Raw genomic sequence first — 27,374 nt, 5'->3', positions numbered from 1 at the left:
TAACCATTTCTAGAGAGAGTCTCACTTGTATCATCAAGAATACTGTATACAAATGATGGATTAAAGTTAAGTATTCCAGCAGCTACGTACTTTATAGCATTCATTACGTATCCTGTTTCAGACCTACCGCCCACCTGCGTGAGTTGACGCGTGCATTTCGGCCTCCTCTTGCGACACAGTGTTGGCTCTTCTGCCAACACTACACCCACGGCCCATCGGAGCTCGTGGCGCCAAGTTTCTGTAGTTTAAAAATGGTGCGTTTTCGACCTACACAACATTACTAATTTTGCTTGCTACTGGCATCAGCTATTCAGGGTTAAAATTTCGTGACACAATTTTTCTCCACCCCGTATATTCCCGTACAGGAGAGACATTTTAACTGAAAGTCGCCTTCCCAGTGTCGGCAGATAAAAAAAAAATATTGCAATGCCTGTGTTGCTCAGAAGTACGATACGATGTTCCTAATTTGCTACTGGACTACACAAAGGCAGGGACATGTAATTAGGCCCCCTCACAGCAAAGGAAAGAAAATATTATTGGAACAGCAATTACGTGGTGTGGCATTCCGTCCAAGGGTTACATGAGAACAAGGTTTTCTCAGACCGATGAGCTTTAGTGGAAGAGGGTTGTGCTCCCCATACAGAAAAGAGAAGTGTGGCAGCTATTATCCAAGGCATAGTTTCAGAGAGCACCGCAGAGTTCTCTCACAAGGGGACTATCAGACATGTTAATCACGGATTCTGATGGAACCAAAGTATGTGTACCTGGCAGGCGGCTTTTCGTACAACGGCACCTACTTCCCGAGAGAATAGATGTTGTTTCATGCTTACCTGTTGCAGCCGTAATGTTCGTGTTGTTTCGACCAAGCGAGCGTGGTGGAGTGGTTAAGGTAAAAAAAATGGTTCAAATGGCTCTGAGCACTATGGGACTTAACATCTGTGGTCATCAGTCCCCTAGAACTTAGAACTACTTAAACCGAACTAACCTAAGGACATCACACACACCCATGCCCGAGGCAGGATTCGAACCTGTGACCGTAGCGGTCGCAGGTTAAGGTCCACAGATATCATGCTGGCGATATGGGTCCAAACTTGGCTGTGTATTTCCTAACTTTGTTTCTGTTTCATCGTGCAGAATGTCGTTACATAGTATATGTCATGCAAAATTATACAAAATTAGTCACTTTAGCCATAGCAGTGCCATTAATATCTCAATCAGTTTCGTTTTGTTAGAGAACAGATTACGAAATCTGTAACACAACAACACAGTGTCTAACATAAGCATTTTCGCAGTATTAATGTTATAATTCTGTGTAATGGGCTAATTTTTTATGTAATTTTTTATGTATTATATTTTCTCACTAATTTGTAAATATTTTCTTATGAATGAATATGATTATGTTATTTAAATGCAGTATCTAAAAAAGGCTTATGTAATAACTTGTAGTAAATATGCTGGTCTAGTCAGGGCGATTTGCCATTGTGAACAATCCAAGGGTATATCTCAAGTAGGGAACATTGTCGCTGGGCGCGGATGCGCGCAGTGCGGTTGACTGCCGGCTCTGTGACCGAGCGGTTCTAGGCGCTTCAGTCTGGAACTGCACGACCGCTACGGCGCAGGTTAGATTCCTGCCTCGGGCATGGACGTGTGTGGATGTCCTTAGGTTAGTTAGGTTCAAGTAGTTCTAAGTTCTAGGGGACTGATGACCTCACATGTTAAGTCCTATAGTACTCACAAGGGAACCTCCCCATCGCACCCCCCTCAGATTTAGTTATATGTTGGCACAGTGGATAGGCCTTGAAAAACTGAACACAGATCAATCGAGAAAACAGGAAGAAGTTGTGTGGACGGACAGGTCTGAAAATAAAAAACTAAAATTTTCACTCGAGGGAAGAGTTGAACCAAAAACCTCTCGTTCCGCAGCTGTTCACGCTATGAAAAAATAAGCAAAATATACAAACTGAGTAGTCCATGCGCATCATAGGCAACATAAAGCCAAGGAGCGCCGTTGTCCCGTGGTTAGCGTGAGCAGCTGCGGAGAGAGAGGTTCATGGTTCAAATCTTCCCTCGAGTGAAAAGTTCATTTTCTTCATTTTCGCAAAGTTATTATCTGTCCGTTCGTTCATAGACGTCTCTGTTCACTGTAATAAGTTTAGTGTCTGTGTTTTGCGATGGGAACCTTGTTATTGAAGTCGCGAGCTATATTTGCTGTATTCATATTGCCCACGGAATACATCTCACGTATTTAATGCACTCTCGTCCAAACTGCCAGCCAGCCAGCCAGGGAGCCTCATTAGCAGGAATTCTCTCTCTTCCGTGCGCTGTAGTCGGCTGACGTCGTGTTTTTCGATGTTTGTTTAGGTGTAGCGTCCCCATTCTACAGCGCAGTTACCTTGCATCGGACGGACGGACGGACAGGTCTGAAAATAAAAAACTAAAATTTTCACTCGAGGGAAGAGGTGAACCAAAAACTTCTCGTCCCACAGCTGTTCACGCTAACCACTGGACCACGGCGCTCCCTAGCTCACCTTATCCTTGATATTGCCTATGTTGCGCATGGACTACTCAGTTTGTATATTTTGCTTATTTTTTCATAGTGCCACACAACTTCTTCCCGTTTTCTCGATTGATCTGTGTTCAGTTTTTCAAGGCCTATCCACTGTGCCAAGTTATAACTAAATCTGAGGGGAGTGCGATGGGGAGGTTCCCTTGTCAGAGCCATTTGAACCATTTGAACCCATCAGAATCCGTGGTCCACACGTATGGCGTCCTCGAATCAGTGTAATACCCGGAAGACCATATATCACACAGAAGCGTGATGTCTCGGAACTGTCCCAGCGAAGCAAGCAGACAAAGCTGCACACGCTCACCGCTGCATTCGTGCAACAAGTTGCCAGACGCCCTCAGGACGGCTGCTCACTCAGTCAGTAGCGGAGCACCGCACGCACAGGTCGTTTTTCCGCCTGCCACAGCGGGACGCGTCGGGGACTGTGAGCCGCGGCGCGTTTCGCCTCCTTCAGACGCGATGCACTCGAGCGAGTAACACAGCCGCGCGCCCTCGCAGCGAAACCACGGCACCAGAAACTGTTTCAGTGCACACGTGGCGGTATCACAGCGATGATCGCGCAACAGTGCTAGATTGGAAGCCATCCAGTAGGCAGGAGAAAGTAGGCATGTTTGCTTATTTCGTTTGTGATTCATTAAGAAACGTAACAGAAAGTTTTGAGGTTGCCTAGGGGTTGGTCCACAGCTGCTGAAAAGAGCATTAGTGACATTCTTTATAGGTTTTATAAAAAATAAATGTTTTTACTTTCGACTTAATGTACCCTAATTTGATGAATTAACAGTAAAACAACAGCTGTGACGTCAGCTGTTCATCTTTTCTAGATGCCTGTGTAGTGGGTTCACTGTAATTGATCTGCATTATCAGTACAGAATCAGCCACACAACATTGTGTAAAACAGGAAAATTTGTAAGAATGTATGTGAAGTCTTGCACGAAGAGTGCTTAACGAAATTCACGGAAGAAAGGCGACTGAAAAACGGCAGGACATTTGAAAAGCGATTGGGACAATGAAATCCAGTGAACCTAAGGAGGAAGTTTGTAAGTATGCTGTTTATGTTTTCTTATTGGCAACGTTACGTAGCGCTCTGTATGAAAATCACTGGCTGTGCTGTGTGCAGTCTGTGGCTAGTTTGCATTGTTGTCTGCCATTGTAGTGTTGGGCAGTTGGCTGTTAACAGCGCGTAGCGTTGCGCAGTTGGAGGCGAGCCGCCAGCAGTGGTGGATGTGGGGAAGTGAGATGGCGGATTTTTGAGAATGGTTAATCTGGAGGTGTGTCCATCAGAAACAGTATATTTGTACGAATGGATGTCATGAACTGCTATATATATTATGACTATTAAGGTAAATACATTGTTTGTTCTCTATTAAAATCTTTCATTTGCTAATTATGCCTATCAGTAGTTAGTGCCTTCCGTATTTTGAATCTTTTATTTAGCTGGCAGTAGTGGCGCTCGCTGTATTGCAGTAGTTCGAGTAACGAAGATTTTTGTGAGGTACGTGATTTGTGAAAGGTATAGATTAATGTTAGACAGGGCCATTCTTTTGTAGGGATTATTGAAAGTCAGATTGCGTTGCGCTAAAAATATTGTGTGTCAGTTTAAGCACAGTCATGTATAATAGTTCTAAGGGGACGTTTCAAGTTCAGTTAACAGGAGAAAAAATGTTTCCGCTGATTACTGTATAAACAATGTGGCAAGGTACTATGGAAAGAAAAATATATCTCAATTTCGTCGGTAGCAACCGCAGTCAGCATTGAATCAGTTTATTCCTGAACGTGGAAAACTATTCAGTTATTTAACTATTAAAATGTTTGACATTATATAATCTCTGACTTTAATGTATAAAAGGACTGATTACACTGAACCGGCTGAGGTTATTCTTAACTGCAGATTTTTTCATTCAGATGAACCGGCTCCCGCCAGGAAGGAAGGTCTATGCTTGTTAGCGCTACTTTAGGTTTTAAGTGGACATAAAAAGCACTCCGTCTTCAGACCACGAGTGGCCTACCGGTACCATCCGACCGCCGTGTCATCCTCAGAGGAGGATGCCGATAGGAGAGGTGGGGTCAGCACACCGCTCTCCCGGTCGTTATGATAGTACTCTTGATCGAAGCCGCTACTATTCGGTCGAGTAGCTCCTCAGTTGACATCACGAGGCTGAGTGCACCCCGGAAATGGGAACAGCGCATGGCGGCCCGGATGGTCACCCATCCAAGTGCCGACCACGCCCGGCAGCGCTGAACTTTGGTGATCACACGGGACCCGGTGTATCCAATGCGGCAAGGCCGTTGCTTTAAATGGACGTCTTCGAGCAAAAATGTCACCTTTAGAACACAAACAGAAAAGCGTTTTAACAGAAATGTTCACCTACACCATTTTTATCCTGCTGCAGTTTCGCAGCAAATCCCTCACAAAACTTCACGCACGCTTCAAACGACGCGGTTCCCTTTGTAATCCTATCGTGATACCCCTTGCGAGACGTATCCCATATTTCGGGATATTTTTCCACCACTTCAATGAACAAGTCCACATCTGTAGTATCCACCGCTATTAAATCTCAGCACCGAGCAGCGGCGCGATCCATTACACCCGGCCGAGAAACGCATCGCTGGCCGCACTTCACCGCGGAACATCGCAAGCCGCCTTCGCGCGCGCGCGCGCGCGCGCGCGCTTCAAACCACAGCGACTGGCCACCCGTAACACCCAGCAACTGGCGGCCCAGAACATACAGTCACCCCATCCGCCGGCTCCATTAACTAAGGAGCCTTATTTAACGTCGCTATTGACGTCTACAGGCCAGTTCTCATAGTGATATGTTTCTACTCCACAACCCGGAAGTGTTAACGTTGCGGTGGACCCGCTGAATGCTATACTGGAACTTAGATTTCAACGTTCACTGGGCTTAGTATGTCAACGGACTTGTGATTTCCCCCGGAATTCGGAATTTCACTTGCACTTCATATAATTTTCCATAAAGTTTTCACTACAACTTGGCGCTTGGTAATAGAACTGAGCCGTGGTAAAATTTGCTGTTTTCAAGAGCGCGCCGCAGCGCGTAGTGTAAAGCAGTCGCCCTCCGTTTCTGGCGGTGGCGCTGCTCTGGCAGTTGCAGCTTTGGTGTCTCCCTCTGGTGGGAGAGGGGAGAGGTTGCCTGTTCAAGTGCATTTAAGGAGCGCTATAAGCTCGCCATGGGCAGTTGGTCAGTCTCGGCGAGTCTGGTCAGTTGGTCAGCCGAGTAGTGTGCGACAGTTAGTGCCTGTCCGTCGTTCGGAGTTCTAGCATGACTGTCGTTTGGATCAAATTTTAAAGCCGGCACGAGGGGGCGAGTCTGGGCAGTTGGCCAGCCGGGGCAGTGTGGGCCAGTCAGACTGTCTGTCGTCCGGAGTGCTAGTATGTGATGGGCCGCCAGTCTGCTCGAGTTGCTCAGGGAATGGACATTGGCGGCTGGATCGATCGGTTGGTCGGTCGCGCACTGAGACACAAGATGACTTGTCCGCCTGGAGCGTCGGCGCATGTGAGGTCAACACGTCAGTCCAGTGGGCCGCCCCGTATAGCGAGGGGTAGTGGCTTCGCGGCCGACACGAGAGCAACAGGAGTCAACCCACGACATCGGTCTGGCCTGTCCGGGCTGCGACGCCGTGAGACGGGAGATCGGCGCGCCTTCCTGCGTCCGTTGAAGCAGCTGGCAGCGGACGGTTCGAAGAGCGTTTTGGGGGTGCTGCGCCAGGTCTTCGCCAGAAATCGCAGTCATTAGAAGTTAAGTGATTAGTGATATGTTGTTTCAGTTACTTGTTAAATTGTACTTGTGTTCTTGGTCAGTCTCTCGTCCCCAGCTTGCTCGCCTGTCTCGTCCGCATTTGTTAGGCAGTTAGTGTCTGTCTGTCTGTCGGTCCGCCGTACGTTAATACTGCCTCTGTCATGTTTGTCGGATTCGGTGTTAACGAATTTACTAATTTATTGCTTAAAGACCGAATTCTTGAAGTATGTTTCTATCTTGCCTATCATCTTGCGAGGTGGTATATGTGTAATATAGAGCATGTTGTACATTTTATGTAAGTCTGCATTGTATGGGTTTTATTTAGTCATTGTAGGTTATAAGCTTGCCACCCTTCCACGGTAAGAGTCCCTTAAAAAAAATTGCACTTTCGGTGGCAAATTATTTGAGGGTCGTACTATTTCCATTCCTCTTACGGGTGCATTGTTTACATGTTTGTGTGAGTTGTAAAAAATTTTTGTTTAAAGTAATCAGGTGTGTTGCAGATTTGCACCAGTGTACTCTTTCAGAGGTTGTTGTGAGCGGTCATGACTACGGCCGTGTTGAAAGGGAGAAGGCAAGCTTCTCAACTCGAAGGCTCCTACTGTTGCCGCTAAATAAAACTGTAACTTTATATTTCGAGGGTGCTTTTCTGCTTATAATTTTAAATCTGTTTTGAAAAGACTTTTAGGAATAAAATTCACATTTGTTAAAAGTAATTTTCCATCAGTTACTTCCTGGCAACTACTTCCATGATCACCTAGTGTGATTAAATGTGTCAGTGTTCTTTAAGAATCGACAATAAATAAATTCTTTAAGAAAAAAAAATTTGGAAGTAAATTCTCGGTTTTTTTTATCAGTGTTGTGTCAATAAACCGTAGAACGGTGATATATTTGTTGTGTTATTCCTAGTTATAACAACATCCAAACCCTCTGCATCAATGGCAGGCTGACAACAGCTGTTGCTGTGGTTGCGAGCGTGTGCGCACTGTCCAGTTCTCTTGCAAAGAGAGATGGCTGCGGTGCAGCAGTGGTTGGCGAGCAACGTTCCCCGGTCCGTAGCTCGTGGTCGTGCGGTAGCGTTCTCGCTTCCCGCGCCCGGGTTTCCGGGTTCGATTCCCGGCGGGGTCAGGGATTTTCTCTGCCTCGTGATGACTGGGTGTTGTGTGACGCCCTTAGGTTAGTTAGGTTTAAGTAGTTCTAAGTTCTACGGGACTGATGACCATAGATGTTAACTCCCATAGTGTTCAGAGCCATTTGAGCAACGTTCCCGCGTGGTTACCGCCGTACTGTGCCCGGCTCCGTTGTTCCCACGCACTGCTGAAACGCTCGAGTAAATAACGCTGCGAACTCGCGGTAGTAAATCGCTCGTGGGCATCGAGCCTCAGACTCCAAGCAAACAGCGCTACCCGACTGCACGGCTCCTTCCTGCGACACCCTCGTAAGACGTCGGGAAGGAGGAAAGCATCCGCGGTTCCGTGACCGCCTACTGGCTCCGTTCCACCTTAGTTTTCCTCCAAACTGCCGGCCCTTCAGTTTTCTGGCGGCTATCTGGCTTGCGGAGCTGTCCCTTCCATTCGCCGGCCATGCCAGACGTCAATCACCATTGTGTCAGCCATCTTGGTGTGTGTAACCTGCGCAGAGCTCCTGATAAATTATTAACTTGGCAATAATTCACTGGAAATCATGAATAAGAACTATTACGAAAATGGATACATGGCAGATACTGGAATAAGCAAGTTGCTTACTACTGCCATCAGCCAACTACATACAGACAATGCTCTGTTGTCAGATGTGCCTCATCACTTTACTAAAAGTGCAGTACAAGTGAACCATCTGAAAAACAATAGCTCACTGATATCTCCAGAATGCCAGCTATGTATTACCGTTCGCAATTACAAACAGACCAAAATCTACCTGCAAGCCAGTCTATGCTGCGGGCATTTTGTCAGATCTATGATATAAAGGCACTACTAGAATTCTGGATATGAAAGCCCATCATTGCAGCCCATCAGATCTTCGTGTCAATTTCTGAGGTATGAAAGAGGGCGTATGCTGGCTAATGTCATTTAAGTTAATTTTTACAATGTTTTCTTCTCCTCAGATGATGTGTGGGCGGAAAGGATATTGTACAAGTCAGTAGCTAAGCTGTCTAACCTGCAAACTTCCCAGCGTATCACGATCAACAGCTGCCAGCCAGAGGAATTGGGTCGCGAATGTAAGAGACATTCCAACCACTCCATTAATTCATTTTAAGAAGTTCTTGACCGAGAGGCAGCCGCGCTTGCGCTGAATCTGGAAAAGCCGACGTAATATTTAAAGTCGATAACGAGCCTAGGACGCGTAACAGCGTCTCTATTGCAGGGTCCAAAAACGTAAACCAGGAAAATTACAAGTGTACCAAATATGGAGGGCATCACCCACTAACCGCGTGATCAATGATGCACAGGGTACATGGCAGAATCGTCGAAACTTCTAGTAGTAGTCCAAATGAGATCATATAGATAGGACCCTCCCTTGCTACTGGAGAGGATGGAATGCTCGTCAGCCTGATCAGGACTTAGTTTACTTCGCTAGACTCGGCTAAAGAGGAACGCATGTTGTACTTAGAGAATGTAGAATTAAGATATTGCAATTGGGGACTTGTATATACCGAAATTCCGTGTAGTGGAATTATCAATAGTCAGCCACTTCTACCTTTCTCCCTGAGCAGTCCTACCGAATTCCGTACTCTGCATCACTCAAAGCCTGCTTTTCAGCCGAGGTCGGAGAATCAGTAGGTGGCCCACCACCAGTTAACCTCAGCGAATTCCACCACACGAGGTAAGCTCTTGTGTCGCTCTTACCGTCCCCCGCTTGACACACGACAATTGATTGGCGAACGGACGGATCCATAGTAAAATCAGAAACAGGCTTTCTCTTGCAAGAACCTAAAAGTTAGTTTCCGTGCAGTGGAACTTACGCTGCATAACAGACAGTTAGTCTGTGGTTTCAGAAACTTTAGGAAGCTCCACTGTGTTTACTACAGTTCAGATAGAAGACACTGATGGGATACGTATTAATGTCATTTTTGTACTGAAAAGAATAATTTTTATTTTGATCACACTGACCACTGTCACAACTACAAGCAACAGTTTTTGGTGATCGTCGTTCATTTAATTTCTCATTAATTTTCTTAATTCTTTGTATTTTGTGTTAAAAATTATTCTACAAAATCGAATTAAGTTCGAGAAAATTTCGGAAAAAATACTGCCATGTGACTGAAATTACATTAGTTTACAAGTAAATAAAGTAAGAGTCATGAATGGTTTTCACAATCTTTAGACACATTATTTTTACTTCACATCATGAAGTGTCAAAGTACATCCATGTTAGTTATCCTTTTCAATATGGCCAAACAGCAACATACGAAAAATTGTAACGTTTTTGTTCTACATTGTTATCTTCATGTTTCTCACTTCAACTTTATTTATAGCAAAATTGAAACTGTCAATGTTTAATTTAGGTTTTATTAGAAAATTGTTGGTTTGTATCCTGAAACAGAGAGATGTTGTATGTAACTCTGCCATTTACTACTTCAAGTACCGTACCAAAATTATCGTACCATAGTTTTTGTAGAGCGCAACTCTGCTAAATTCTGTGAATGTCAGATTGACTCTTTTCGCCTTCTATTGATACTACACTTCCGTTCCATATGTAAGGTTATAGCCACCAGCATTGCTGTTATTCGCAATCGATAGTGCGGTGACGCTACTAGTTTCGCATTTGTTTGGCGCGTTTTGCTAACGGTTGGTGCCAAGTGATCTGTAGTGTGTGATTGGTACTCAAGAATAACATGGTTAGAATGTGAGCAGTGCAGCCCTATAAAGTGCACAAACATTAATAATAATCAAAGTTCTATCGGATTAGCGTGACGTCACTCTGTAGTGAAGCAACTGCCACCCCCCCCCCCCCCCACACACACACACACACACGCCTTTCCCTCCCGCCCTATTCCCGTATGTTCTGAAACGTCCCCTTTGAAAAATTATATACGACTGTGCTTATACTGACACACAATATTTTTAGCGCAACGCAATCCGACTTTCAATAATCCCTACAAAAGAATGGCCCTGACTAACATCAAACTATACCTTTCACAAATCACTTACTGCACAAAAATCTTCGTTACTCAAGCTACTGCAATACAGCGAGCGCCACTACTGCTAGCTAAATAAAAGATTCAAACTACGGAAGGCACTAACTATTGATAGGCATAATTAGCAAATGAAAGATTTTAATAGAGAACAAACAATGTATTTACCTTAATAGTGGTGAAAAATCATAATATACATAGCAGTTCATGACATCCAGTCTTACAAATTTCAAAACTCCGCCATCTCTCTCCCCACATCCAGCACTGCTGGCGGCTCACCTCCAACTGCGCAACGCTATGCGCTGTTCATATCCAGCTGCCCAACACTACAATGGCAGACAACAATGCAAACTAGCCACAGACTGCACACAGCACAGCCAGTGATTTTCATACAGAGCGCTACGTGGCGTTACCAATAAGAAAACCTAAACAGCCTACTTACATAGCCCCCATGCTCCCCACAAAAAATTTTACAAATTGTTTTGGGCAGTGGCCAATAATGATTTGAAAAAATTTTTCATAATTACAATAACTAAGATATCAAATGCACACACTTATTGATACAATGTTGGTCAAAAGCTAAAATTTTCTCACAGTCCATAAATACAGTCCTGATCATTCATCACAGTAAAATTGCAGTGTTTTTCTCAAAGTCTGAGCAGTAAAAGAAAATGCACACAGAAGTAGTGGATTTCCATGCAGTCTTGAAGAAGTAGTGTTATCCTTCCAACGGAAAGACAGTGCTGACTCTTGACATGCAGACAGGTAATGGGCCACAACAGAGCAAACCCACAGCAGAGTCATTCGAAGTTTTGAAGAATATTGGTAGGTAGGTCATCACAGAGTAGACCCACTGTAGTCCTGGTAGAGATTATGGTATTGGTGGGCCATCAGAGGTGCAGACCCACTGCAGTCCTTGTAGAAATACTGGTATTCGTGGGTCATCAAAGGTGCAGACCCACTGCAGTCCTTGTAGAAATAATGGTAATGGTGGGTCATCAAAGGTGCAGACCCACTGTAGTCCTTGTAGATATAATGGTATTGGTGGATCATCAAAGGTGTGGACCCACTGTAGTCCTTGTAGAGACGGCCAGCAGCCATCTGTTGCGACTGTGCAGGTGCACAATCACCATCGCAGAGTCTTGCGGAGAATATAGCAAGTCCATAACCACCACTTGTGCGCTCACAAAGTTTTTGGAATTGTCCTTAGAACCAGCAATGCTGTTATCCAGTCCCTTGCTGAATTATTAACACACGTGCAAACACTAACAGTCCCTACTTCTCACATATTGTCCATATACTATGACCAACAGAAACGTGTGCAGTGAAATGGAACTTACAAGTTCATAATATGATGAACTGGTGTCAATTACAATTTTATAGCATAAGAATACAATTACGAAGGTACAAGATTCATCATTAAAGAACATAACAATACAGATAAATTTGTAGTAGTACAGGCTTTACAAAAGAATAGAAATAAACAGATACATCAGTGTTACAGGAATTATGACATAAGTACATACATAAAAGATCAGAATAACTTTTGAAACGTCAACTTCACACATGAGCAACAAAACAGAACAGATAAATAATGTCTAAGCATATTTACAAGGTAAATAACATATTATTAATGCCAATTATATTTGAGGATAACAGTATTCCTCATCATAGTGAATGTAGCTTAGTACTAGAAAATTTCTACAACATAAATCTTATTAGCTAAACACATAAAGACAGGAAAAGCACAAATACACAAGAGTACACAAACACATAGTGGGATAACACAAAAGGAAAGGACAGGGTTCGTTTTCAGTGTAACATTTGGTACTGCAGTCCAACCCAAAACTTCATTCCATAGATCTTTTTTTTTCTTATTTCAACATTTGTTTCCACCAAAGAAAAAATCCTATCCAAGCATGCTTTCTGTATTCTGTTCACATCCTCTTTCAAAAATAGTTTTTCTCCACTGTACACTACTTTTTTGGCCTAACCATTTTCTTATAGCTTCTCAATGCATTTCTTCCAATTCATTGTAGTTAGTTTCTTATATAGCCTACCCCATCTTAAGCTAACTTAAATCTACTGAGCTCAGATGCTAAACTAAGGGACGAGGCAATGCAGCAGCACAAAACAATTAACACAAACAGCAATGACAAAAAAATGCAAATTGGCAAAGCTAACAGCAGGAAATCTAAATTAGCATAGCAATTACAATATTACAACTAATATAAGACACTGTGCAGCAAACAAGAAAAATAAATCAGTAGTAAAACTGGTTTAACAGAGTAATACAAAATCAAATTCAGTAACACTATGCTTGGCAAACAGCAGCAGCAAATGCTATAACTTATACCTAAACATGACAAAGCTCAAGCAGAAAAAATATTACACTAAAGACAACAATGCAGAAAAGGGAAATGTCTATTCACATCTTAATATCTATGTCATTAAAGTGGTGCACCACAAGAAGTTATTCTACAAAAAAAAATTACCAAGTAGTTGAAAAGAAAATTATGTATGCAGTAACTGTTATTAATCCCTGTTTATTGTTCTTTCCTTTCCAAGTGCTCCTTTTTCGAAGAACGTGGATCATAAAATTATTATTTAATAGATCTGTTGACAGAAAGCGTTCACATTAGCAAATGCATTTTATTTTATTTTATAAAACCAATGCTGCAACACAGTTGGAAACCAGATATCAAATGAAATAAGCAACTATGAAAAGCAAAGCATAAAAATATCATTCAATAGTCATGTGACATTTCATAAGTTAGTAGAAATTCTCTCAGGTGTGCAGATGTAAATATCTTTCCAAGTAATGAGCGTGTCGTATTTGCGATGCTTTCTGCCTCTGAAGCTCGCCAGTTCTGATGGAATTCAGGTCTGTCATTTTGCCAGTAGTTTACGTAGTTTCTTGTTTGTCGGTCATGTGGTGGAGAATTTCTCCCGGAATAGTAACTGCGTGGTGGACCGTTGCGTCTGAAGTTATTCTGTCTCCCTTGATAATAATTATTTTGGTTCCCATATTGTCTGTTTCTGTGGTTGTCTCTGTCACATTCATTACTATGGAAAAGCGATCTTTCTCTGTAACTATTATTCTGCCAATGGTTGCCATACGGATGGTGTCTGTTTTGGTCACGATTTGTGTTGTGAGAATAGCCTTGTTGTGTCCAGTTATTATTTCTTTCGTCGCAGAATTGCGATGGATGTGACCTGTAATTGTTGTGTTCCAATTTTCGCATTCCGCGATTTCCACGATTGTCGGTGTCAATTTCCAGTTCTTGTAACAGCCCCTGGAAAGCTTCAGTGTCGTCTTTGCAACGTCCTGCCAAAATAATATGTCGTAAATGTTCAGGTAATTTGATTAAGCAAATGCGGATGAGTTCTGAGGGGCTGTATGGGTTTGACAGGTACTGATTCTTGTGCAACATGTCTTCAAAATATTTGACAAGACTGGAAAATTCAGATTGTTTAAAGTGTTTCATCATGATGATGCTATGTTTTCCTCGGTCTTGTGTAGCTTGAGACCAATATACTGAGAGGAACACATGGTAAAATTCTCTTTCACTGTGACAATCGTGAATGACCGATTGCATTCTTTCAACTGGTTCATCCTCTAAGTAGCCACACATAAATACTAATCTGTGCTCTAACGACCTGTTGGGAGGAAAACAATGAGAGAACTGATGGAGCCACACTTGTGGATGAATGTCGTTGCCAGAATTCTTAAATGTTTTGAATTTACGTGTAGTATTGAACAGCTTATTGTCAAAATCATCATGTCGGCGAGTCACATGTCGGTCATTGTTACGTCGTTTCGGCGGTTCCATCTCAAAATTCGGTGCGCCTTGCCAATTTCTATCATAATTTCCGAAGTGTCCTGTGTTATTATTTTGTGGTTGTTCCGTATTTCTAAGTCCCTCTTCCCATGTTGGAGCGCGAGTGTCCTCTGAAATATGTAATTGTTGTATTACTTGTGCCAACTGATCTTGTACTTCCCAGATTTCTCTTTCGTGTTGCGTATTAATTTGATTCTGATTTTGTTTGAATTTCTTAATTTGTTCATACTCTTCTGTGTCAGTGATGGCTACAGGTCTTGTGTCATTCAGATCATCATCTACCTTTGTAGATAAGTTAGTGAACTGATCTGAAAGTTCTGCTACTTTATCCGTTAGTGAAATTATTTCCTCTGTGTGTTTTTCTGAACCAAGTTTCAGAGTGTCCATTTGTGTTGAAATCGTATCTACTGTGTCCTTTAAGTTTTCCTGAGTTCTTGCAAGTTGCATAACTGAATCAGTAGATGCAACTGAGTCAATTTTAGCTTGCAAGGTCTCATGATTTTCATGAACAGTAGTTTGCAGTTCTTTTATGGCTGCTTCGTGATTCTGTAATGCATTTTCATGACGCGAAAAAAATAGGTTGGAAATGCTCACAAATTCGTGTTTTTACGTCATTACAGACTTTTTGACATTTCGATTCGATTTTATGTAACTCAGTAGTTATATCTTCTCGTGTTTGTTCAAGTGTGGTGTCTAACTTTTGAAGATTTTGTTCCATTGCGTCTAACTTTTGAAGATTTTGTTCCATTGTGTCAAACTTTTGAAGCTTTTGCTGTGTTTGTCTCTGGTGTTGTTCCATTGTGACTAACTTTTGAAGATATTGTTCCATTGCGTCTAACTTTTGAAGCTTTTGCTGTGTTTGTCTCTGATTTTGTTCCATTTGTTGCATTAGCTGTAATAACAATGCCTTAGTGTCTGGAATCTGTTCCTCTACGCTTTTCGGCAGTGCATTTGCACCGGCAACATTCACATTTTGACAAACAGAAAATGTGTCTTGACTCATTTGAGAAAACGGTGAGGACGCTAAACCTGAATCTACAGTATTTGCAAAATTATGTTCTGTCATTTCGGATTCCTGAGGCGAGCTGTTGCCGAGCGATCGATCGATAATGCTTCCCTGTTCGCTAATTGTTTCACTGCCTACGCCATTGTTTGCCGCCCGCTCCATTTCCCTATGCACAATTACCAAATTACTATGTTGAACATTAGTTAATTCATTACACGGTGGCGCTAACACACTGCTTTCGTCTTCACTGTCATTTCTCAGTTTACTTTGGAGCCTAGTATTACGTTTTTCACACGCCATTATTGTCACAATATTTCACACGACAACACAGAAAAACACTATTTGAAGAGCAAAAATAGGGGATCACATTAACATAGCACTGAAAATAATATCTAATTAATTGCAAGCGCAGCTGCGAAATACTTGGTGCAAATCTACGTGCATGCCACAACTGTTTTACTGTACAAGAATGAAAAACTACAAAGAAAATTCTCTCTACAATTACACGCGCTAGCAATAAACAAAGGCTGCACTAATTGCACAAACTACAAGAAAAAAAATCAGAAGATTCCAGTGAGGTATCCTCGGCTAAGGGTCGACATATGAAACGTCCCCTTTGAAAAATTATACACGACTGTGCTTATACTGACACACAATATTTTTAGCGCAACGCAATCTGACTTTCAATAATCCCTACAAAAGAATGGCCCTGACTAACATTAAACTATACCTTTCACAAATCACTTACCGCACAAAAATCTTCGTTACTCAAGCTACTGCAATACAGTGAGCGCCACTAGTGCCAGCTAAATAAAATATTCAAACTACGGAAGGCACTAACTACTGATAGGCATAGTTAGCATATGAAAGATTTTGATAGAGAGCAAACAATGTATTTACCTTAATAGTGGTGAAAAATCATAATATACATAGCAGTTCATGACATCCAGTCTTACAAATTTCAAAACTCCGCCATCTCTCTCCCCACATCCAGCACTGCTGGCGGCTCACCTCCAACTGCCCAACGCTACGCGCTGTTCACATCCAGCTGCCCAACACTACAATGGCAGACAACAATGCAAACTAGCCACAGACTGCACACAGCACAGCCAGTGATTTTCATACAGAGCGCTACGTGGCGTTACCAATAAGAAAACCTAAACAGCCTACTTACAGTTCTTATTTGAACATTGTAGGGATGTTCCAGCATCGCTCTAGTGCAATACTACAAGGGAACAAGCGAAACTGGTCTAAACACTGCAAGGTGAGTGGAAATTAAGTAGGCATGCGGTCATTCCTCTCGTACCAACAGCCGAAGGTACTTTCGCTTACACATAGAAACGTTTTTCATCGATAAGATGAACTTCTTCAGCATAGTGACCCTTTCAAATCTATTTCAGAACAAAAGAATAGAACATATCACCTTAGTCAGGTCACTTCATAACGCTTACATGTGCTTCGCTTATGGATGCTGGACGCCACATCCTTCTTTTCGGTTAGCTTCTTTCTCATCTGTGACTCGTCCTATATCATCATGCTGCGGGGGAACTTTCCCGCTGATCATCTCTCTTCATGACCCTAAGATTACAACCAGAAAAAAGTAGAAAATTAAACATCGTCATCCATTAAACAGTGTCCTCACCTCGGAACATTGGCCAATAACCCTCACAATGGTCCCAAAAGCTCAATAGGCATCGACAAAAATCTCCCCACTTTCTTTCTCAACTCGTAAACTCTCCCAGACTATGGACATCATAAGACAAAATCTTAACGCTAAAATTCCAAAGTGCCAATGAACACTAGGCGCTGGCCTGCAGCACACAACTAACGCTCAGCTCTTATGTTACTAATACATATACTCATCACAACCAAAGAAACCTCCCTGCTGCTGTGGTATTCTCAAATTAAAACGGTCCGTTATCCACGTGAATCTACCGATTTCTCAACTCGACATAGACTTCATCATTATGCGGCGTAATTCACTGGAGTATGGAATTCCGAAACAATACTTCTTTCGCTATCTTGGCGGACAACAGAAGCTCTAGACGACGGAACATTACAAAGATAAATCATCATCGTACACGATCAAAAAATTGTTCCCCCGTTTTGTCCTACGAAACACTCAAAATTTGCCATTAATTATGAGCTGAAGACCATAACCTTTCTTATACCGAAATATATTTATCCCCAATGACGTAATCAAGCTCCTAAACCACACCTCTCACCCTTGTTGTCTCTCTTCTACACTTTTATTCAATGAAGGGTTTAATATTACTGATATATGTTCCACAAGACGTCCATGACTTCAGAGATACCGCCTCTACTTCTGCGTTAGTCTCCCTGCTAATCCATATATACCTTAAAACTAACAAGAAGGTAGAGAACGTGTTCTCAAAAACAGAAAAATAGAAATAGTGACGCGATACTAATGACCTTAACATAGGCACTATAACATATTTACTAAATGCTCAGACACACAGGAGAATAATTAGGCTGACTACTACTTACATTGATCGTAAACACTTACACCCATTACTCCCAACTATGGTGCATCTCATAATATAACAAGTCTAAACGCTCGCCTTTCCCCCGTACTCCTCCAATTACTGTCACACCTTCCCGTACACACTCTGGTATGCCCTTGATCGTATCGTTTCTTTACTCACTGCTTCTGAAATTCCTGTCACCAGAACTATCTTGTGGCAAACCCCTCCCTTCACAAAACCATTATCGTGCCATTACACAACAAGAGGATATTACCAACTAACACAATTTCCTTCGTTATTTACACACACTCTAATGATGAGAGGCAAGAAATTACAGACATTCAAAACCCCTCTATTACGTTAGAGAAGAAAACCACAAATCCCTGACACCGACGACCAGCACCAACAATAACGCAGCCATCCTCAATCCTACGGGCACGCGGCATAGGCTAAAGTCATCCTCCTCGTTACACCACACTTTAATCAATCGATCCCAAACAGGTCCTATAAACTCCTTTGTGTGAGCTATTCCATTCCTTACTAAGTGAAATGTCAACAATATGCTGTTGTTCTTGTGGTTTGTTACAATAGTCCCTACCAAAGCCCTATCGACAAACAAGATCCATCTCCTAATGCAGTGAGGCATTGAACATTTTTTCACGATACTAGATGCAGTGCTTTCAACACCAACAAAAGTTCCCACATATTACACACATAATGTACCTTTCCATAGCTTCTGAATATATTACTCTCTCTCAAGTTACTGACTACCCCAGAATCGATTTCTGCTTACAGTAAGAACTACTAAACACCACTACACTGCATATACTCCAGCACAGCATGAACCCCGCAAGTCAATCTACCGAATTCTCACATAATATGACTTAGACCATTATCAGTACACCCAAGGCCCAATCACATCTTCCTTCGAAAAAAGATCTCATAATAACGTCTCAGCCTGGGATATATAGCACACATTCTTCTTTCCCTTCTTCGCTTCCTTTCTCATACACTGGAGGTTGTAACCTTTTTTGTACATTACTGCGGGGAACTAATCACTAAGCTAACTATCAGTTCTCCTTACAAAAAAAAAACGTGCAGTGGGCATGGAACAAACATTTACCATTAAGCTGTGTGCAATTCATCTCGTGTACTCCGAGGCTTGGCACGAGTTCCTCGTCGGTTCTCCCGGTGTTAGCTCTTCTTCATCGCCAAGATGACAAACCAGGAACTGGGTTTGATCGTGGTTCAGAAGAACGAACCTTAATTATCTGTAGTTTTGATAGGAGTCCTTTCGGGTTATTATCTGCCGGCCTGAACCTAAGGTGGTTGTTGCCCTGGACGCGGTTCCAGCCTCCTCTTATCGGTTGGTACGGCCGGAAATTCCGCACCGTTTCTCGGAAAATGATTGTTTCTGCGCTCATTATGAGGTCACAGGGGTCCTGAAGAATTGTGCGCTAGTTCATACTACCGGCGTCAACTCTAATACTTTGCACGAATTCTGTCTCGTGCAGCAAGTTCTTGAAAACCTCAGTGTCTTCCCCATGCTGTCAAGCAAGAATCTGCTGGTGATTCGCAAACAATTTCTGGTGACAAAACGGAATAATTTCGGGCGGACTATATTTATCTTTAACATGGCTGCCAAAAATTTTACTAGTCTGCGACCTCTGGATCTGTCTAAATCACGACCTATGATAATCTGATTCACTCTTTCTAGTGCAGCCCGCGACCAGTAATTTTCTAGGAACACGTCAGCAAAACTCTTTATACGGAGAGCAATTCAGCGTGATTGGACGCAATGGTACTGCCTTTTGGTCTTCAGGAAGCACATACATGGGCTCTAATAACCCTATCAACCACCAAGAAGATGCGAAACACGAGTCAAACCTTTTGATCAAGCCTTGCGGTGCAAAATATTTCTTCTATATCAGAACGGCTGAAATTTCTGTATAGATAAATTACGTCTGTAATCGAACTCGGGTGACACTTTTCGTGCTCGGGTGCCCGCATATTGGCTAACATCAATACTGATGCAGAAAAACCTGATCTCTCACGTTTAGACTGCTGCGCATCATTTCAGATTTTACCGCACAGACCTAAAACTTCTGCAACTTGGTGCTGACATCGGCATAGTGAAAAGTGCTTCAACAGGGGTAAGGTCAAGGCCAGCACATGAGCTTCGGAGTGGAAAGGTAACAACAGAAACGCCATTCACAGTTAGAAAATTTTAACAGAAAATTTATTCAAGAATTGGCATTCTTAATTTGATACAGGTACCTCAACTAATTGCATGTATTTATGACAATAAAATCTTAAGAAGGAGAAAATCTTCTTTCTTCAGCTCTCACTCAGCTTGAACAATGTCAGATACATTGAAAATAATGACCTCTTTAAAAAAAAAAGGCGAAAATAATAATTTCCCTAAAGAAGATAATAAATTTTTAAACACACTGTATCATAAATAGCTGTAACAAATCTCAAGAAAAAATTAAGAATAATGGTTTTTAAGTAAGATGTTTGCTTCACATATTTAGGAATTATCAAGGCAATCAATATATTTAACTACTAGCAACTCCCTTAATTTGTGACAAAACTTAAAGCTAACAAAAAATGGCTCTGAGCACTATGGGACTTAACTTCTGAGGTCATCAGTCCCCTAGAACTTAGAACTACTGAAACCTAACTAACCTAAGGACATCACACACATCCATGCCCGAGGCAGGATTCGAACCTGCGACCGTAGCGGTCGCGCGGTTCCAGGCTGAAGCATCTAGAACCGCACGTCCAAACCGGCCGGCTCAGCTCCAAGTATTAAGCTCGATTCAGCTTGTGATGCAGCTCGTCACTTCGTTACACTCGGATTTGTCCGAAGCGCAGCAAGGCTCACCGTTTTCAATCGCCGAACTTCGTCCCATCAGGCAGGGTACACGGTGGTATCAGTAGTCACTGGGCCACTATTTCACAGCTCCACGTGCTAGCTCAGCGAAAAACAACCGTAGCCGACCAAGGCAGCAGCAGCCCACGGGCTACGGACCAGTCTCCACACCCCGTGCGCACTCACAGCACTCCAAATCCCCTCTCGCGATTGCCGTCTGCACGTCTCTCTTCGTTAGCGCTACAACCCTGACCTGTCGCGCCTAGTTTCCTTACTCGACCTCTCTAAATTTTCTCCACTATCTTATTGCCGAAGGAAAGCGTCCCATCTGTTCACATATTTCTCTTCTAAACACGCTGCTTTCCTTCACTATTGCTTGTTTAAACTTTCCTATGGTTCTCTGAAAGCAAGTGCTTGTACTTCCGATAGTTCTTCTACTGGTACCGGAAACGTTCATTCCGATTCTTTGCGCACGTTCCTTACCTCTTTCCTCATAATATCATGATAAGCAATCTTAAGACGATCTGTTGCTTCACAACGAAGTTCAGTTTGTGCAGATGCTTATCCTCGAGCGTTCAAATGGTTCAAATGGCTCTGAGCACTATGGGACTTAACATCTGAGGTCATCAGTCCCCTAGAACTTAGAACTACTGAAACCTAACTAACCTAAGGACATCACACACATCCATGCCCGAGGCAGGATTCGAACCTGCGACCGTAGCGGTCACGCGGTTCCAGACTGTAGCGCCTAGAACCGCTCGGCCACTCCGGCCGGCCTCCTCGAGCGTGGCTACCCGTTTTCCGTCTTTTTAATGCGGCTTTCATTCACATCTTGCGGACCATCCACTTCGCTAACCAGTTTTTTGACTGTCGGAATCTGCTCTAAAGTCTTCGCCTTTTCATTGACCTGCGTTGATACGTTCGACAGATGTGTGTGAGTTTTCTTTATGTACTCCCTCGTTTCCTTTGACTCGGTTCCGGCTTCGTCCATTTTTTTCTTTAACTCATCTATTTCCTTAAGGAAATCAAGATCACCTCTGTACATCATTTGGTTCCGAGGGTGTAGGTGAGGATGGCATTGGCGACCTCACTTGAGCATTTAACATGGGTGTGCCAGATATGTCTGCGGTGTCCTCTTCGTGGTTTCGAACAGTAACTACCGCGTCCACGGGATATGGAAATAGCGCGTCCTTATCTTCGTCAATATTCCCCCTTCCTCCAGCTATGTGAGTCCGCAGCTCGTGGTCTCTCGGTCGCGTTCTTGCTTCCCGGGGTCCTGGGTTCGATTCTCGGCGGGGTCAAGGAATTTCACCTGCCTCGAGATGACAGAGTGTTTGTGTTGTCCCCATCATTTCATCAACATTCATGTAAGTGGCGAGACTGGGTTGAGCAAAGGTAGGGAATTTGTACGCGCGCTAATAAACGCGCAGTTGAGCGCCCCACAAACCAAACATCATCATCATCATCTTCATCATCCAGCTATGTGGCCCACTTACATCAAAGCATTATACCGAATTGAGAAAATCTTTTAGCGTGACAGAACGATTCGTTGTAGCTTCGAGATCTGTAGCATCAGGTAAGTAGGTACTAACACTGTTATATGAAACAATATTTTATTTATATTAAATTTCAGCCTCCAGTTGCATAAGCAAAGAAAGTTTACCTAGGTTTCGGCTGTAATAATGTAGCATTCTTCAGAAATGTCACAATATAAAATTAAAACATGACAAATATTGGCCTTATCAAACTTAAAATGTTAGCACTACAGTACATAGTCATAAGACTGCGATATGCCACACAAACGGGCCAGACAGGTTGGCCGCGAGTGCTGAGTCGTAACTACTCGAGTACTAACATTTTAAGTTTTATAAGGCCAATATTTGGCATGTTTTAAATTTAATATTATATTGTGACATTTCTGAAGAAGGCTACATTATTATACCCGAAACCTAGGTATAGTTTCTTTGCTTATGCAACTGCAGGCTGCAATTTAATGTAATTACATTTTACAGCTGGTGACTCTGCTGCACTGTGCAAAAAATATTCAAATATTTTATTTCATGAAATTTTTATTAAAAGTGTATTGTTTGAGGCGGAACACCATCCGTTCATAGGTGATTCTCACGCATGCCTGAATTATTTATTCAGATTTGCCATATGTACAATAAGCCTTATTGTTCCTGAAGTATGCAGACCAGTTTTGGCCGCATTAAAAGAGGATTACATTAAGGTAACTGTGGTTTAATCGGTGACAAGATACTTTTAGTTTCAGTACCTATGCAAGATGCTAAAGTTTTTTTGGTTGTAGATTTATATACTATTCACTATTGCTTGACGAGTCGAAAAATCAACTACCCGAAGTAAATGAATTGATTACTATAGCCATGAGAAGCAGGATTGGATAGTAGCTCATCCTCCCCATTTACCTCAAGTATGGCTTGCTGAAGTTTTCATTTTTTACGTTAATATTCGGAAGAGAGATTTCTCATTTCTGCTAAGAAATTTTTGTCAAAAACATCACACTGATCCTCTTCTTCGTTCAATGTGTGTATAGTTTTTTGCAGAAATAAATCATTTATTGAAACAGTTCAAATGTTGAAATGTGTGTGGATTTCTAAGAGACCAAACTGCTTTGGTCATCGGTTCTTAGACTTACACACTACTTAATCTAAATTAAACTAACTTATGCTAAGAACAACAAACACACCCATGCCCGAGGGCAGCCTCCTCCACTTCAACATTCTAGTCAAAATGTATTGACGGAAAAAAATTGTGATACCAAGAGGAAGTCGCGCAACACAGATGGAAGTTGGTGGGCGTGTTTCTACATCTTAAAGATGTCGTCTATTCAAATTTCACGCCAGTCGCAAAAAGAGGATACAAATCAGGTTTGCTTTAAATACACGCTGTAACGGTCGTGAGAGTTAGTCACTTCTGTTATTTGACGTGGTGAGATGATGTCAGTCAGGAATGTCTTTAGGACGACAAAGACGCAATTATCAGCAACTCAGTGAGATTGAACGAGGCCACTGCGTGCTCCTTCTGCGATATTTCAAAAAGACTTGGCCGGAGTCTAGCAGCTGTACATAATTGCTGGTCACGAGAAAATACAATCGCAAGAAGACACGACACAGGAGGGCCACGTAGCACTATTGAGTTCGGCATATGGCTCTGGCGCAACGCACTTCATGTACAGCAACGACATAAGCAGCAGTTGGCACCATAGTGATACAACAAACTGTTACATATAGGCTACCTCAAAGACAGCCCCGAGCAACACGCCCTGTAGCGTCCTTTCCACTGACTCCGAACCACCGCCGTTTGCGACTTCAGTGGTGTCAGGCGAGAGCCCATTGGAGGTCTGATGTGTTTTCTTATGAAAACTGGTACCCAGTAATGGCCGTGTGTTGTTTATAAAGAAGCGTGCTAGACGCACTGGACCTACTCCTGGAGTCATGGCCTGGGATGCGACTTAGTATGACAGCAGAAGCACTCTCATTGGTATCCCACGTACCCTGACTGCAAATCTGTACATCCTGGAAATGTTATGTTCGACTACTTGGAGACCATTTGCAGCCAATCATGGACTTCATGTTTCCAAATGACGATGGAATTTTTATGGATGACAATGTGCCATGTCATCGCGCCTCAATCGTTTGCGATTTGTTTGAAGAACGTTCTGGACAATTCGGCGTATAATTTGGACATTCAGATCGCCCGACATGAATCCCATCAAACACTGATGGGGCATAATCGAGAGGTCAGTTCGTGAACAAACTCCGGCACCGGCGACAGATTCGCACTTATGGACGGCTATAGAGGGAGGGTGGCTCAGTACGCCTGCAGAGGACTTCTAGCGACTTGTTGAGGCCACGCCACTCCGAGTTACTGCTCTAAACCGGGCAAAAGAAGGTCAGACTCGATATTAGAATGCATCGCATGACATTTGTCACCTCAGTGAAAGTATCGAGTTAATATCAGTGACAAAAAAGAGTGATTAAAAAAATGGTTCAAATGGCTCTGAGCACTATGGGACTTAACTTCTAAGGTCATCAGTCCTCTAGAACTTAGAACTACTTAAACCTAACTAACCTAAGGACATCACACACATCCATGCCCGAGGCAGGATTCGAAACTGCGACCGTAGCGGCCGCGCGGTTCCAGACTGTAGCGCCTTTAACCGCTTGGCCACCAAGAGTGATTAAAAGTTGAAATTGAAGAATTAATTAATATGCACTACAATAAACCTGAGCTACGGGAAATTACATGGAATAGTCATAAAGATAGTTGGGAGAAACGTAATACCTTAACGGGATGGCAGAAAAATTTAGTAACACCGTAGAAGAGATTAAAAGAAAAATTCGAAAATTAAAAAATGAATTTTGAGTTGAATTTTAAAAATTTCCAAAGACAAAATCCGGCCAGAGCACAGAAGAACTGCATGTATCAAAATGACAATAATGTGGTCTTATTTATGCGATGTAGTTATAAATTCTCGTGGAACATAAATTCTCATAACATAAATTCACATGAAACTTTGACTACTAAATGGGCCATATAATATGAGGTAGTAAAGAATGGACAGTGTCTTGAAAGTAGGATCTAAGATGAACATAAACGAAAGCGTAACGAGGGTAATGGAATGTAGTCGAATTAAATCAGGTGATGCTGTGGGAATTACATTAGGAAAGGAGACACTTGAAGTAGTAGATGAGTTTTGCTGAGCAAAATAACTGATTATGGTCAAAATGGAGACGATGTAAAGTGTAGACTGACTATGGCAAGGAAAGCGTTTGTTAACAAAGGAAATTTGTTAACATCGAGAATAGATCTAAGTGACAGGGTCTTTTCTGAAAGCATTTGTATGGAGTGTAGCCATGAATGGAAATGAAACATGGACGATAAATAGTTTACACAAGAAGAGAATAGAATCTTTCGAAATGTGGTGTTACAGAAGAATGCTGGACATTAGACGCGTAGATCACGTAATTAATGAGGAGGTACTCAATAGAATTGGGTAGAAGAGGAATATGTGGCACAACTTGGTTAGAAAAAGGGATCGTCTTGGTAGAATATGTTCTGAGGCATCAAGGGATCACCAATTTAGTATTGAAGGGAAGCGTGGAGGGTAAAACTCGTAGAGAGAGACCAAGAGATGAATACACTAAGCAGATTCAGAAGGATATAGCTGGCAGTACCTACACTGAGATGAAGAAGCTTGCACAGGATAGAGTAGCATGGAGAGATGCATCAAACCCTGGACTGAAGACCGCAACAACAACAACAACAAAAACAAAGAAAAGGCATCGTCAGCTACAAAAATACACTCCTGGAAATGGAAAAAAGAACACATTGACACCGGTGTGTCAGACCCACCATACTTGCTCCGGACACTGCGAGAGGGCTGTACAAGCAATGATCACACGCACGGCACAGCGGACACACCAGGAACCGCGGTGCTGGCCGTCGAATGGCGCTAGCTGCGCAGCATTTGTGCACCGCCGCCGTCAGTGTCAGCCAGTTTGCCGTGGCATACGGAGCTCCATCGCAGTCTTTAACACTGGTAGCATGCCGCGACAGCGAGGACGTGAACCGTATGTGCAGTTGACGGACTTTGAGCGAGGGCGTATAGTGGGCATGCGGGAGGCCGGGTGGACGTACCGCCGAATTGCTCAACACGTGGGACGTGAGGTCTCCACAGTACATCGATGTTGTCGCCAGTGGTCGGCGGAAGGTGCACGTGCCCGTCGACCTGGGACCGGACCGCAGCGACGCACGGATGCACGCCAAGACCGTAGGATCCTACGCAGTGCCGTAGGGGACCGCACCGCCACTTCCCAGCAAATTAGGGACACTGTTGCTCCTGGGGTATCGGCGAGGACCATTCGCAACCGTCTCCATGAAGCTGGGCTACGGTCCCGCACACCGTTAGGCCGTCTTCCGCTCACGCCCCAACATCGTGCAGCCCGCCTCCAGTGGTGTCGCGACAGGCGTGAATGGAGGGACGAATGGAGACGTGTCGTCTTCAGCGATGAGAGTCGCTTCTGCCTTGGTGCCAATGATGGTCGTATGCGTGTTTGGCGCCGTGCAGGTGAGCGCCACAATCAGGCCTGCATACGACCGAGGCACACAGGGCCAACACCCGGCATCATGGTGTGGGGAGCGATCTCCTACACTGGCCGTACACCACTGGTGATCGTCGAGGGGACACTGAATAGTGCACGGTACATCCAAACCGTCATCGAACCCATCGTTCTACCATTCCTAGACCGGCAAGGGAACTTGCTGTTCCAACAGGACAATGCACGTCCGCATGTATCCCGTGCCACCCAACGTGCTCTAGAAGGTGTAAGTCAACTACCCTGGCCAGCAAGATCTCCGGATCTGTCCCCCATTGAGCATGTTTGGGACTGGATGAAGCGTCGTCTCACGCGGTCTGCACGTCCAGCACGAACGCTGGTCCAACTGAGGCGCCAGGTGGAAATGGCATGGCAAGCCGTTCCACAGGACTACATCCAGCATCTCTACGATCGTCTCCATGGGAGAATAGCAGCCTGCATTGCTGCGAAAGGTGGATATACACTGTACTAATGCCGACATTGTGCATGCTCTGTTGCCTGTGTCTATGTGCCTGTGGTTCTGTCAGTGTGATCATGTGATGTATCTGACCCCAGGAATGTGTCAATAAAGTTTCCCCTTCCTGGGACAATGA

This window comes from Schistocerca cancellata, chromosome 1, assembly GCF_023864275.1.
Source record: "Schistocerca cancellata isolate TAMUIC-IGC-003103 chromosome 1, iqSchCanc2.1, whole genome shotgun sequence".
Taxonomy (NCBI): domain Eukaryota; kingdom Metazoa; phylum Arthropoda; class Insecta; order Orthoptera; family Acrididae; genus Schistocerca; species Schistocerca cancellata.
Note: the sequence above shows the minus strand (reverse complement) of the source record.